A 15,524-nucleotide genomic window follows, 5' to 3' on the forward strand; every position below is an offset into this window, starting at 1 on the left:
CAAACATTCTAAATCATTCTACATCATATTCAAGAGCATTAGACATTCATCATATTCTAAGACATTCTAAATCATTAAAGAGACATTCTATATCATTATAAGCATAAAACATTCTAAACCATTAAAGAGACATTCTATATCATTAAAATCATCAAACATTCTAAATCATTCAACATCATATTCAAGAGCATTAGACATTCATCATATTCTAAGACACTCTAAATCATTCTATATCATCCTATTTCATACACGACCACGACTGTAAGGGAATAAACTCTTCTAAATTAAATCTAAGCGTGTTGACTCCATTACACGGAATCCAACAATTTTTTCACGAGCGAAAAGTTGGATCGTTTTCTTCCACGAGGAGAAGATCGGTGAATTAGAGCTGTTTCTCGAAGAGGGATGATATCTGGTTTATGTACGTTAGACATACGCACGTGGCGAAGGCGCCGCGAGTAATCAACTTTCTAATTATAAATGAGAACAGCGCGCGAAGGGAAGCCTGAACTCTCCATGCGAGGTCACTCTCCAGCGATAAGCTGTTTAATACTTAATTACCAATGAATATCGATAGCGTCGGCGCCGGTTGCTCGAATAATAGCGTTCGTTGATAATCAACGATTCCACTGACCCCAGCGCGAAACGCTTCCGCAATTACGTCCGCGCTTTCCGTTCGTACAAACTCGAGAAATTTTTACGATCGATTCCGACGATTACAATATATCCCGAAAGGTGAGAGTAACGCTCGATAATGGGTTTACGGCGAGATTATTATCGCGAGAATAATTTCGATGATGTTCGTCGGTACGTGGACGAGGTAGTTTCTAACAAATGGCACGTTTCGCGCGGATACGAATTTTTTTCATTTTCTATTTAGCAACGAATAGACGATTCATTCTTTACGAAAAAGCGGGTTTTGTAAAACGCGTGACCGTAAGAGCGGTAATTAATTTCAATTTAATGCGAATCTAGATACGAACGAACGTTTTCGCGCAATTGTTCCTGACTTTACGAGAGATTAATTACGTTTGACGATGGAAGATGATAATATTGGGGAAGACGATTGTGTCGAATTTCGTTTTATACACAGAGTGTCACTGCGTCGGTGGTACAAGCGAAATAGACGTCTAAATAAAAAAAACGTGTCGAAAGTAAAGAGTAAAATTTTTTTGTTTAAGGCTTTGTTTTCAAGAAAATCACTCGTACTCGAAGAATATTCAAAACCGATGACGAAGAAATTTTATTCTTTATTTTCCACTTAATTTTTGATGTAGAATCGCAGGTATCTCTTGTATATATGTGGATTTCTAAGCATTTATAAAATTATTAACAATTATTAAACAATTCATCAATAAAACTTAAGTATTTGGCGAAAGTTTAAGACCGCTACAACAAGTATGCGCGTTAAGAAAGAAATCCTTCGATTTATTGAAAATGATTTTATTTAAGAAACTTATCGTTCAATTTCCGATAGAAAAATTTAAAAAAGAACACTCTGGTATTGGTCCACTACTTAGCGGTTTCCAATAATAACATTTAGTTATATTGAATAGCACAACTGTATGTAATTAACGTGTTTATGGCAATGTGAAGAAACGAAATATAAGTTACTTAATTAGTGACTTAAAAGTTACTTAATAATAACTAAAGTTACTTAACAGTAAATTAATAATAACTAAAGTTACTTGATAGTAACTTGATAGTAACTAAAGTCAGTTAATAGTAGCCCAATAGTAACTACAGTTACTTAATGATAACTTAATGACTGAAAAATGTAAATTAGTACAACTAATACTACAGTGTTATGACACAAATATAAATTAATCGAATTAATCAAAATATAAATATAAATTAATCAGCTTCAAGATTATCAATTAACGATCGCGAAAATTACGAGAATTAATAAAGATTAATGATTTATTTCAACAACGATCAATCGATCACTGATTGCATTTAATAACTGAATATAGAGAAATCATTACAAACTACTTCATCACCGGCCAAACTTTATCCTCTTAAGTGTAACAAACATAATCGCAAAAGTACTCGGCGAAAATACTCGTGAAAAATACTAAATTAATACAAACGTGTCACTGAAAACCTTTCGACCGATAGTGTGCGTCGTACACGCACGCACGCACACAGCTGAGAAATCGACGCGGCGAAGAAACGTTCGAACGCTTGCGGCGCCGTTACGCTCGCTTCTGGTTCAGCTCGTATTCGTGTAATGTGACAGCGATACGGAGAAAACCAAGACGGCACCCCTCGGAAGGCTCGTAGCGAGATATTAATATGGGCGAGGAGTCGATATACACCTGCTACCACCCATCGCACCCCTTTCGCGTTGTAACTGAACCTGCTATACGTAGCTCTCTCTCTCTCTCTCTCTCTCTCTCTCTCTCTCTGTCCTTGTCGTGTGTATACGCACGAAACGCGTGAGTCAATGTGCGTCGTGTCACGTGTGCAACTCCGGCGAATATCGTTTGTGATTACGAGATACAACCTAGCCGTCTCCGGGGAGGTTTCCTAAGGAAGAACGATGTCGGCGCTAAGGGGAACACGGAACACCCAACACCCACGTATTTACCTTCGTCCTAGATGGAGGATCATACGGGTCACCAGCGACCGTGGGTCTTTTCTTTCGCGTGTTCCTTGAACGTTCAAAATGGAGAGGGCTGTCAGCTCGTTTGAGGGGGGAACAAAAAAAGAAAAAAAAAAAAAAAAGAAAGAAAGAACAGGAAAGAAGCGAGGATTTTCGGTAACATCGTAGTGCAGCCATGATGGGTTGTTAACCCGGAACGAGCTGGGTTGCCACGAACCTCGGAAACGTCACGCACGATTCTTTATTTACGTACATTAAGAAATATGTGAAACGCGATCTTCCCCGTGTTTTCTTTTTTGTTTTCTTTTTCTTTTTTTTTTTTTTCTCCCCGGGAAGGCTCTTTCCCTCGACGCCGGGCGTTGTTTCGAGCGTGCAAGTGAAAATGGGGGCGTTTCTTCGTTAGTTTTTGAACAGACTAATTTTAATTTACGAGTGGCTGCTTGGAGGGTTAACCTCAGCCCGGGGAGTGTTGTTCCTTTTTTGGGGCGTCGCGACGGTGATGGTTGAGTTCAGCTGCAGTTGATCTCTCTCTCTTTCTTTCTCTCTCTCTCTGAGCTCTACACTTTGATACATTAAGCAGGGTGAGCAGGTCTGGTCTCGTAAGAGGAGAGCAACTCGCGAGTGTATTGCACTCGGTGAATTATTCAATGGAGAAACAACCGGTGGAAACGTTAACGTGATTTATTTTCGAATTGTACCGTTTATTAATTTTATTATACAATATATAATTAAATATATATTATGTATATTATATACAAATTGAAAGTTAATTTTGAAAAGCAGTTAATTAACCACTTAGATTGGAACGTCTCTCACAGGTGACAACCATTTGTCGATTAAATTTCTTAACCTCTTGCGCTGGAATGACGTCGTGATTGAGAATTTTTTTGTTCCAAAATTGCAATATTTTCTCAGTTTATTTAAGTAAAGTATATTTAAGTAAAACAAAATAGGCAAAGCAAATAATAAATCTGTTACGTCTCAATCATTTCTATCCAGTGATATCGTACCGACGAGTTCGAAAAGGAAGCGACGAATTATTGTCATACGGTTTGGCCGCTCGTTACGGTCCGCAATCAGTTGCCCAGCGCAAGTGGTTAAAACCGTGGAATGGTTAAAGACAATTAAACGTAAAAGTGAATCAATGATTCTGATAATTTAAAGCCAGGTTTCTGACGATCAAAGAGAAAGATAAAGATCAATTTCTGATCGTTAGAGACAAATTAATTTCTGACGTACACTTACGCAAACAGAATCAGCCGTTTTTAATTGCATTCGTTGAAAGAGATGTTTGATCGATATAATATTGCTGCAGCTTTCGACAACGCGTTTACGCATCTAAGCAAAGTCACAATAACGTGTGAAAATAAAATGAACGTTCCTTATGTCGATGTACATAGAACACAAAATACACGTAACTCACTTTGTTCCAAGTCATTTTCCCAAGAAATCACTACAATTTCCACTAACATTGCTGTCAGAATCATCGATCTTCATTATTGTTTAATATACACTAAATTGGCCGACTAATTTATTTATTTTTTTAAACAAACACGTATGAAGAACAGTTAATATTCATTTTTTTCAGCATCCTTTCATGTAACGTGTCTTTTATATATGTATATTTACAGTATTTTATATATTTTAAATAGTTATAATATTCAATTTTATATATATTTTATATATTTTAAATATTTATAACATTTAATTTTATACATATTTTGTATATTTTAAATTTTTCAAATATTTATAACATTTAATTTTATATATATTTTGTATATTTCAAATATTTATAATATTTAATTTTATATATATTTTATACATGTTTATAATAATAAAGCCCTCGTAGCTTTTTTCGTAAGGAGCAGAGAATTGCAAAAACAATCAGCTCGGATACTTTCGAACGTCGCTGTATACGCGCACTGCAATAATCCTCGACTGGAGGATTTTATCCATAAACGCACATCTCACGGGATTTCGTTCGCGCGAGTGAAAATCTTTCTTCGTTTTCCTCGCGCTGCGCCGAGTAACTTGCGAAACTAATTGGAAGAATAGTAGCGCCCCTTTGTTATTGACGCGGCGAGATTGAAGCGCGACGCTATATATGTAATTTCCACTCTTATCTCTGGCTATATGTATGTATCAACACACAGGCAACGCGGCACAATAAAGCGCACAGATGTGAAATCAGACACAGCTGTGCAACTCGTAGGAAAGAACGCCGTACTTATCAAACGGATTGCCAAGATTACGCGGCCCGATCCAACCGACGGGACGTCCCCGGGAATCGACTTCTTCGTCCGGGACGTCGAAACGAGTACACGTATCTGAACAGGTAATAAAGGACAGCAAGTATTACCTCGTCCGGTAGTTTCTTTCGAATTTACCATTTGCAGTGGAGAGCATAACCCAGCCCAACGACGATGAAAAAAGTTTCGTCGATAATACGGTTTCGTAGAGAAAGATTATAGTACGATTGTATTTTGTACGATTCTAACGAAATCACGGAGAATTTTTACAAGGCATAATTCAAATGGGCCGCGTTAATTCAAGTAACTGGACCGAAAGGTGGTTTGACAAATTTAAAAAGAATTTTTCGGCATTTAATAATTAGGCATGCGCAAGTGAATAATTCACCGTGGATAATTGATAATTTAAACTGAGGTAATTTTGAGAAAAAGAGATCGTACAACGATCTATGTACTTGATCTCGTTTAATTTCTTGTGCTGGATTAACGTGTCACGCACGTCGAGAATTTTTTGTGCCAAATTGCAACATTTTCTCAGTTTTAAGTATATTTTTAAATGTAGCCCAGGCGATAACAAATGATATTACTTCTTAATACAATATTTATAATATAATATTTTATATATAATATAATATTTTATATGTAATTTTATAATTTATAATATAATATTTTAATGATATTTTTAATATAATATAATATTTATTACTTCTTAATAATTTCTATCGAGTTCAAAAGAAAAAGAAAGCGACAAATTATTGTATACGGTTCGGTCACTCGTTATGGTCCGCGAACCAGTTGCCAGCGCAAGGGGTTAAATAGACTACGTGAGCTCATTTTTTTCGAAGATGTCATCACGTAGCTGGTGGGAAAGTGAGAATACTTCACTCGCGAAAAATATGAAAATATCAGATATTAAAAAATGTATTAATGTTAGGCTTACCACGGTCTCGAAGATTGAAATTTTCTCTTTACACGGAACCCTTAAAATCCTTGCTATATGATCTTTTTTAACCATTTTGTTGAACCAGAAACATTAAATCTAAATATTAGGATTTCTCGAATTTTTGTTCAGTTTTTGTTCAACTCTAACGTTCAATAAAATGGTGAAAAAAAATTGTATGACAAGTTTTAAGGGGTCGTTATAAAAGGGAGATCTTCAATCTTCGGAACGACGACGGATGCAGTCACGAACAAAATTTTTAAACGTTTTTACACGCGTTTGAATTTTTAAGTTTCTCGAGAGAAAAGTGTCTTCACTTTTCCATCTGCCGTAACGTCTCGAAGGAAAGTTATCTTCCAAGGAACATCGTGTAAAGCTATCGCGAACAAAATAGTAGAAGCTTCACGCTGTAAAATCAAGTGGATATCGTTGTACGATCTTTCTTTATAATTTTTCTGTAATAATTTTTCAAATAATCAATAATTTTTCATTCTTATATTCTTGCAATGAACGAACTTATTACGAGAGCACGTGATTCATTTCCTAAGGATCGAAGCACGTCGGAGGGGAAATGATCAAACTCGAACTTAATAATAATAACTCACAAAACGGCCGAACGTCGACAATCTTCCGAGAATCAATAATTTGGAAATTACAAAATGAGAAAGATTCGCTGGAACTTCACGTCTCAACGATTCTGTCAATGGTCAACGTGAATGAAAGTGTAAAGCTCATGAAAACGCCTGTCTTAATCGGCAGGGAGATCTTTCGTTGGCAGGAAGGAAGGCTGCCAGAAAACTGCGAACAAACGATAATGAGCATGTTATGCTATGGTAACAGGCCAGATAATGAGAATTGCTCCCGTAAATCTTCAGTTGCGAGGCCATTTGTCCGTAGGGCGGTGTACGCGGGATTTAAAACCGTCGTCACGTGCGTAATTTTCCTTTAGAGGCGCGAGGAAACTCGCGCCAAAACTTCGCCGGACGACAGAAGAAAACACGTAGAACGGAGAAGGCAAGGAAAAAAGAAAAAAGCAACGTGCCATTTTTCCTTTCGTCGTGTATAATTATCAACGATAATTCTCTTTCTCCGTTTCCACCTTCTCTTGTTATTACACCAAGGTGAACGATAATCGCACGGCGCAACCGAGGACAACGCAACGAACGAAACTCCTCTTAATCCCGTCGTGAAATCTTTCCTGCTTAATGTCTGGTCTCTAGGATCGATACAAGGGTTTACAAGGACGATTAGCAGTGTTTGTACGCGTCTTTTCATCTTCTATCTAGCTTGCAACGATCACGAGTGCAAATCAGTAAAAAGTGAAACGGGGGAGGAACGGTGGAGGGATAACAAGTATCCGTTGTCATGGTTATACGTGATGTAACAGTATATATTCCTATTACTCTCGAACTCGTTAAAATTGTATTGGAAATCGTTAACTCCCGCGGTTACGCGACGACGACGTTCTTTGTCGCGAAATGTTAGCTTCTTGCTGTATCTGCGAATCCTAAACCCTTTCGTCGAGTTTGCGTCGAGTATACCCGTTCCGAAACGATCGCTTTTTATCTTGTCCAGTATACTCGTCACGGGCTAAAGGAAAATTCGCATTTGCTGCTGGGGGTAAAATTTAGGTGACGACGAACACATTCGTTTCAGAATACTTTAGGATAAAAAGAATATATCAGTCGACTCGGGTGGTAATATAATTTTTTACGAGATGATACAATGAGATATAATATTAAATGAAAATATATGTAAGTATTAAATGAATATAAAAAAATATATAAAAATAGTACATGAAAATATATACAAATATATATATTATATATATTATTATATAATTATATTATAAATATTATATATAAAATATTATATACATAAATATATAATATTATAAATATTATATATATTATATAATATTATAAATATTATACATAGAATATTATATATATTATAAATATTACATATAAAATATTACATATATTATAAATATTATATATATAAATATCAAACGAAATATAAATAGAACTACAAAAGAAATTAATAATAAAATATAAAGAAAGAAACTATAAAAGAACAGTTGGAAAATTCTGTCGTCTCGTTAGAATTTATTTCAATTTCGCAGCAAATGGATCTACCCTGCTTTCGTCACTCGATCGCGGCGTAAAAATAATCAAACGCAGAGACGCCACTTTCATCACGTTTACTTGTTCTTGCGATCGACAATAAAGATTCGTCAATGAGAGTCTATGAAAATGTGGTTATTAAATATTTATTACAAAATAGAACATTAGTATTACGACAGACTTTCACGCGGTGAATGATACATGTAAATTTAATTCGTCGATTGTGTGGAATTTGGAAATGCCAGCGCGATCTTTTGTCGCAGCAAACCGATTCACAGCAGATTGGATAAACGAAAGAGTCTGGAGGAAAGTGGAGGCAGAGGACCGATCGAAGGTACTCGGGTTCGAAGAGCATGTATTTCACGTTCTTTCCGATACTGGAATGTATGCATCCGCAGCAACGGCGAGTTTGCTACACTCTTTGCGAGTTTGCGCGGCCACTTCGTTCCGTACTCGGCAACTTCCACGGTTTTCCGTGTTTCTGAATATTTACAGGCCACGTGTCGCGACACGAAATTGCGCAAACTTTTCAAATAAGCCGGATGATTGTGCGAACCGATCCGAGGAGCACGTTGCCCGCCACGACCTGCTCCGTCTCTCGACGTTAATCAGAAGCTCGTTAAAGGTACCGCCGTGATGTGTCTGACGTGTTCGAGATTAATTTCAGAAACTCTGGTTACTGATTACCAGAGCCATCGTATTATCGGGTTTTCTTTCAGCGAATCTTTCACTCCTGGCTCGCGAAGTTATGCCCGCGACAATTTCATTAGCTTCTCTGCACTTCTCGAAGTTATTTCGCGAGAATTTTACAGCCTGTCAAAAACAGAAACTTTGAGGAATTTTCATTTGCATGTTTTCGCGATTTCATGAAATTAGAAATCGATCTTTTTAAGATCGTTGCTGTTTCTGTAATCTATGATTCAATTATTTTCTCACATTTTTCATGGAATCTTTTATTCCCGACTACGATGTTACTTTGTGACAATTTTGTTGGTTTCTTTGCACTAGACAAAATAGAAACTTTGAGATTTTGCGAAATTAGAGATCGAACCCCTTCACGATCGTTGCTATTTATGTTTCTGTAATCTATGATTCAATTATTTTCCCTGATTTTCCCCAGATCGAATCTTTTATTCCCAATGATGAAGTTACTTCGAGATAATTTTCTCTTGACAAAGGGGAAACATGAATTCTCACCTACGTTACGTTTATGATCTTGCGAAATCATAAATCAACCCCTACCACTTATAACCGGAGTTGGGCAAAATGTAATCTGACTAATGATTAATGATTATAATTAATATGGAATCGGGATATTAATCATGATTACTGATTATCAAATGATTAATGAATAATGGAAATAAACGAGATCGTTGTAATCACAGGTGACGTTTAATTTAAATAATCATTAGCCGTAAAATGATTAAATTTTTGATTATGACTGTATCAGTTAGTTTACATTCATCAACAACATTGTATATTTCGTAGAAACTACGTAATTATTATTGTTTAATCTACAATTTTTAATATTCAAAAAATTGTCCATCAACGATCTTACCTGTGTAATTTTTGAGTCATTATTCGGGTCCAATTTTTTATACGAAGATTTTGAGATTTCTCATTCCACTTGTCAAACATTGATGCTAAATATCAATAAGTTATAAACTTTGACAAACTATTGTAAATTTCATAACGCAGATACTATTATGCAGCAAAATAGATGTTGATCTGTTACTTGCGAGCAACATTCATTATATATAAAATAGCATAATTACATAATTAATACGTTTGAACGTGTTTGTGGCAATATAAAGATACGAAATATAAATTAATGACTTAATGGTAACTTTTACTAGTAACTTAACGACTTAAAAGTTACTCATTGATGATTGAATAATTACAAAAGTCAATCAAGATTTATCAATGATTAATCGATTAACAATAACAATTACAATTACAAAAATGATTAAAGAGTAATTTATTATTGCCCAACTGCGCTTACAAACTCAATTATTTTCTCGTTAACCACGACAACGACTGAGAAGAAGGATCGAGGCCACGTCTTAAAGGAGCGTTTTCTTTTTCCATGTTAAACAGCCCGGAAGCGAAATTTATTTTTTTCCCTTTTTTTTTTCTCTTCTTAAAACTCCCCGAAGTATTGGCGCTGAAGAGAACGCGCGTCCTTTTCCTTTCTCTTTTTTTTTTCTTTTTTTAAGTTCGCGCGATCCTTTGATGTTTCAACGTTGCTGTTAGAGTCACGGTCTATCAGCCGTGGACGCGCAAATGAGAAACTCCTGATTCTCATTTGAAATATTCAGAAACGCGTGTCACGTTCCATCTCCTCCTTCAGCGAAATATTATTTGTCGGCGGTGAAAATTATTTTTCAAATTACCTCGCCTCAGATTGCCTGTCTGATGAGGGTGAATCGAAAAGGGGCTTCCCCTCTATCCGGGTATAATACTTTACCCGCGTGGAATTATACATTTCTGACATCTCGGCGAAGAACATTCGACGAACGTTGTAATAATTGCAATCTAGTGTGAATCGTTGCGTGAAATTGCAGTAAAAACGAATATTTGAACGTGTATTTACAAAATTTTTGTATTAATAATATACTATTATTAATAAAAAATATTATTATATTATTATTATAATATATATAACAATAATATATTATATAATATATTAATATTAATATTAAATACTATTACAATAATAATATAATATTTTGTATTAATAATATACTGTTGTTATATTATTATAATATATATAACAATAATATATTATATAATATATTAATATACAATATTAATATATTCCAGCTGTAGAGTGTCAATTATGATACAGTTATAGTACGTTTGGTAGCAAGCCGCGAAACAAAGATCCGCGAAATTTTAATCGTACCATTTCGTAAATCTATGCAAAATCGCGGCAGATGATTAGAGTAATCTGACAACGCGACGGAAAATTCGAAACAGAGCTCTCTCTTGAACGCGAGATTCCCGATTCCATTTATTTCTTATGGAGAACGAAAAACAGCGGGAAGAAAACGAATTTACAACGGAGGTTTCCAGAGAGGGTTTACAAATATCGCGGTGGCTAATTCCGTAAGTGCTGCTGCAAGTTGCGCAAAGAATTCTCCCTCTCTTTTTTATCGGGAGGAGAAAGGATTCGCTGTCCAGTTTAGAAAATCAACTTGGCCAGTCCATCTGGTTAAAAGACGAGAGGGAAGTAAGCGGACTGCAAGTCAAATGCGGAACGGTAGGACTGGAATACGAATTGGTGTCGACGGTGGAGAGTTCGAAATTTATCGACTTAATCGTTTGAGTGTAAGAAAACCGGTCGGGGGCGGGTTGAAACGAAGTTGGCGAAGGAACTTCCTCGAAACAAATTGGAACTTGGTTCTGTTTTCTAACCGGTGTTGCGAGCCAACACACAGCCGTGGGTACGTAGGTATAAATGTAAATACGAGGCTGAGGAACGCTTACCCTTAATTTAGACAGGAGCGAGAAATCCGTGACCGCCTTGAGCGTCACTTTGCCAAGGGAGTGTTCTGAAACAGAGACGAAAGGAGAGGCAACGTTAACAGACGATCGACGACTGTTGACCGATGAATTTACCATAATTTAAAATTCGTATCGTTTTCGTGTTTGGAATTTAAATATCATTCAATCCCTTACAGTCGACTTTTAACCTCCTGCGCTGGAATGACGTGCCACGCACGTCGAGGATTCTTTGTTCCAAAATTGCGATATTTTCTCTCAGTTTTTAAGTATATTTCAGTGAAACAATATTTTGCCTATTGGTAGAACAAGTAATAAATTTATTACTTGTCAATCATTTCTATCCAGTGATATCACGCCGACGAGTTCAAAGAGAAAGCGAGGAATTATTGTGTACGGTTCGGTCACTCGTTATGGTCCGCAATCAGTTGCCCAGCGCAACGTGGTTAAGATTCTATTTAAATCTGGCTAAGGACTTTCTTTTTTTTGTTTCTTTTTTATAATTGCTGACGATTTTAGTGGACGTAGGTATATATTTGATGTTGTATAATATTACGTGACAATATAATTGTAATAATAGTATAAATATTAGTATGCGTAACTGTATTAAAATTATAAATATTAATATGTAATAATATAATACGATATAATATGTAATAGTATAAATATAATATAATATAATATAATATAATATAATATAATATAATATAATATGTAATAATATGTGATAGTAAGACAATAGTAAGATGATATATCATCTTAGAGAAATATAATCAACAAAATTTCATGCTAAACACCGTTTAGAACAGGATGATAATTTGCTACTTGTCATTTGAAGTGATACTTTGCTCGCTGTTCCGCAAATAAATAGATGGCATAACAAGAGAAAAAGAAAAAGAAAAAAAAAAAAATTCCGAGGGCAGAGGGTTTAAATGGAATTTCGTACTCTTAAAAGGAGGGAACATATTTCGGGAAAGTGGCTGAAGATCATACGGTCACGCGCGATTGTTCTCAGCATCGATTTCACCATTTCCCGCTTCGGCACGAAACAAAAGAAGGCTAATCCCCAGCATGCGTTATCCAGTCCACAAATCTACCATCGATCTGCGGATAATACGTTCACGACTCGCAGATAAAATCCGCAACAAGTATCAGATCTACGGAAAGGAGATCAGCAAACACAAGTCTGCTTACGCGCGCGGGGCAAGAATTTTTTCGTTCCAGGCCCGCGTAAATAATTCATCGAGGGCGGAGAGGATTTCCAGAGTGTTCTATGCGGATTCTATTTCGCTGGACAAACGTGCAGACGAAAATACCGACCGGACAAAAGGAGGGAGGTTTTTTTTCACTCCCTCCGCTCTGGTTATGAGAGACAGTAGCGAGAAACGGCCGCGAATACCCGCCGGTATTCTATGTTGCACGGTTCGACAAACAGCGAAACAAAAAACTTTCTATTAATGGGAACAAAAGGCCCCACCCCACGGTCGAAATCTATTCCGCCGGTTATGCGCCGAGTAAGCCGCTTTTCGCGGCGACTGCTTTCAATTTGGCGTCGTTCGCCGAATATTCGCGGGGAAACCGCGTCGGGGAAACGCTCGATTTTCCCTTCGCGATACGTAGCGACACGTATATGTAGAAACCGCGGCCGGATGCAGCTCGAGCTTTGAATCACGATTCGCGGTCGAACGACGAGCGAGGCGCCTGTGTTTACAGGAGAGCTAAGGGTGGAGCTGCAACGTACCGTGAGAGCGAGGTATAAAAATATTGGGCTATGTCGAAAAAATGCAATCGCGTTTTTTTTTTTTTTTTTTTGATACACACACGTATGTGTCTTAAAAAGTAACGTGGTATCATTTTTAAATCTCAGATTCGTTGCGTGATCCGATGTCTGATTGTCCAAGCTTGTTAAAAAAAAAAAAAAAAAAAAAAAAAGAAAATTTCGCACGATTTCGTTGACGACTTATTCGTTATTTCGCAAACTCGTAAAATATTATCCGACGCCAAACTACAGCGATGTCAGAGTTAGTTTCACTGCTGATGAGGATATCAAGCCGTTTTTTTTTTCTTTTTTTTCTTAAAAAGATAAGACGACCTTTTTTGAACGCGGAAAGATGGCAAAAGATCGAACAAAATGGACAATATAGAACGGTCGAGTTATGATGATGCAAATAAGAAATTTTTTGACCATTGTTAGATCAATAACTGGTAAGAATATTTTTTTTCCAAAATAATTTCTTTCGAAATTTCCTAGGTCATTGATATCTTTTCTTTTAGACAATTATGTACTTTTTTATTGCATCGTGTAATTGGTAAAAAAAAAAATATGTTCAGGTGTAAAGAACATGATCTTAAAATGACACAGATATCCAAAAATTTAAGCTGTCCTTTTAAAGAACGATTGGTTACTTTCATATTGCTGCAAACCTCAGTCAGAAAGATATCTAAATGACGAGTCATTATAATAATTTTTTTCTTAAAGATGTTTTTCTAATATAACAAATTTTTGACGAAATTAGAAGTATTAAAATTATAAATAAAATAATTATTTAAAAAAATTATATAATTTGGAAAATAAAATAATTTTATCATTAAATAAATATAGTTATTATTATAAATTTTAAAATTTTTTATTAATAACAAATTAATATAATAAATAAATATATATATATACATATATTATAAAATAATAAAATTTAAATTATAGTAAGATATTTAAACGAACCACCCAGTACATCATCTAACAAAGTTTCTGTTTTCGCCCTTCATTTACACAGAAAACAGATTTTATTCGATAAAAAATTATTCGAATAATGACGAATAAGTGTCTGAACCGTTGTACGATTTCGTTCTCTGGTCGATTAAACGAATAAATATGACAACCGTGCGAGACAAGAGTAGGGCGACACGTCCAAACTATTTATGTAGTCATAAAATGACGATGGCGCTTCAGTGTCACAATCAATGTTAGATAATATCCTACCATCACGGGACGTCATCGTCACGCTATCGTGAGAGCGTACATTGTCGCGGTCGTCTATACACTTGTCGTAGATGTGATTTTATAAAATACACAATGATAATATGGGAACATTCTAAGGCAGAAAAACCCGTTTCTACCAATAAAAATTAATTTTAAATCGTTTGCAAATCATTAAGTAGTGATTACGTTAATATACATTATTAAATATAATTACAATCTATTTATGATATTATTATATATCTTTATCACGATATATGTATATTGTTACATTATGTGTAATAATGATCATTAAATAATGAATTATTTTTAAATTAACGTTTTTATACATTCTTATTTCAAAATCAATAGGAATTTTTTTAGTTCAAATTCATCAGTCTTTCGCAATGGCAGTTAAGAATTGAGATAATTTGCGAAGCTAACGAGTAACTTTATCATCTTCCAACAAGAAATTCAGATATAAAGCTAAGGACCACGTTCGTATGTCTGACGAAAAAATGGGAACTTTTCATTTAGTAAGGAACATTGCATGTGAAAGAAAAGTTTGCAAACTTTACCTTGCCTTATATGATCGAAAAATTATATTATACGATTTTACAGAACTTTTATTCGAACAAGACAAGAATTCGATTCGAACTTCCATTCTGGAACTTATTATGTAGAAGTGTTGCAATACTCTGCGATCTTTTCTGCCGCGCTTATATACAGGGTGTTTCGTAACTTGACTTATCTGTCTTCGTTTATGAGATATAATGAATTGTCTGATTTAATTGCTTTTACAAAAGATGCTCGAAATGACCAGCTTGCATTTGAAGACAAGCCTGCACGCGTTTCGTCATTCATCTGGTTACTCTCTCTATCATTCCTGGTGTTTCTCGAATTTGTCGGAAGCCTTGCTCTGTTCTATTTCGTAATATTTCAGCATGTTCAATCGATGTTGCGTATACAGTAGATTTTAAATGTCTCAGCAAATGAAAATCTAATGGATTAAAATCCGGAGAACGAGCAGGCCATGCAATAGGACCTCCACGACCAATCCATTTATTTGCAAAGTGTTGATTGAAAAATTGCCTAGCCACTCGGCTAAAATGCGGCGGAGCTCCATCATGCATAAACCGCATAC

The 15,524-nt window shown here is 35.6% G+C and overlaps 1 protein-coding gene across 2 annotated transcripts in view; it reads right to left on the bottom strand.

The window, feature by feature from the left end:
* LOC122532248 overlaps positions 1 to 15,524 on the bottom strand; it is a 132,039-nt gene that overhangs the window by 37,817 nt on the left and 78,698 nt on the right. The window contains exon 2 of one of the 2 annotated variants that reach the window (XM_043660851.1): positions 11,410 to 11,474. The exons of the other annotated variant lie outside the window; for it this stretch is intronic. The gene's annotated coding sequence lies outside the window, so the exon portion shown is untranslated. The remainder of the gene's footprint in view (positions 1 to 11,409; positions 11,475 to 15,524) is intronic. 2 annotated transcript variants of the gene reach the window in all.

Source organism: Frieseomelitta varia, unplaced genomic scaffold (assembly GCF_011392965.1).
Source record: "Frieseomelitta varia isolate USP_RPSP 00005682 unplaced genomic scaffold, Fvar_1.2 scaffold_443, whole genome shotgun sequence".
Taxonomy (NCBI): domain Eukaryota; kingdom Metazoa; phylum Arthropoda; class Insecta; order Hymenoptera; family Apidae; genus Frieseomelitta; species Frieseomelitta varia.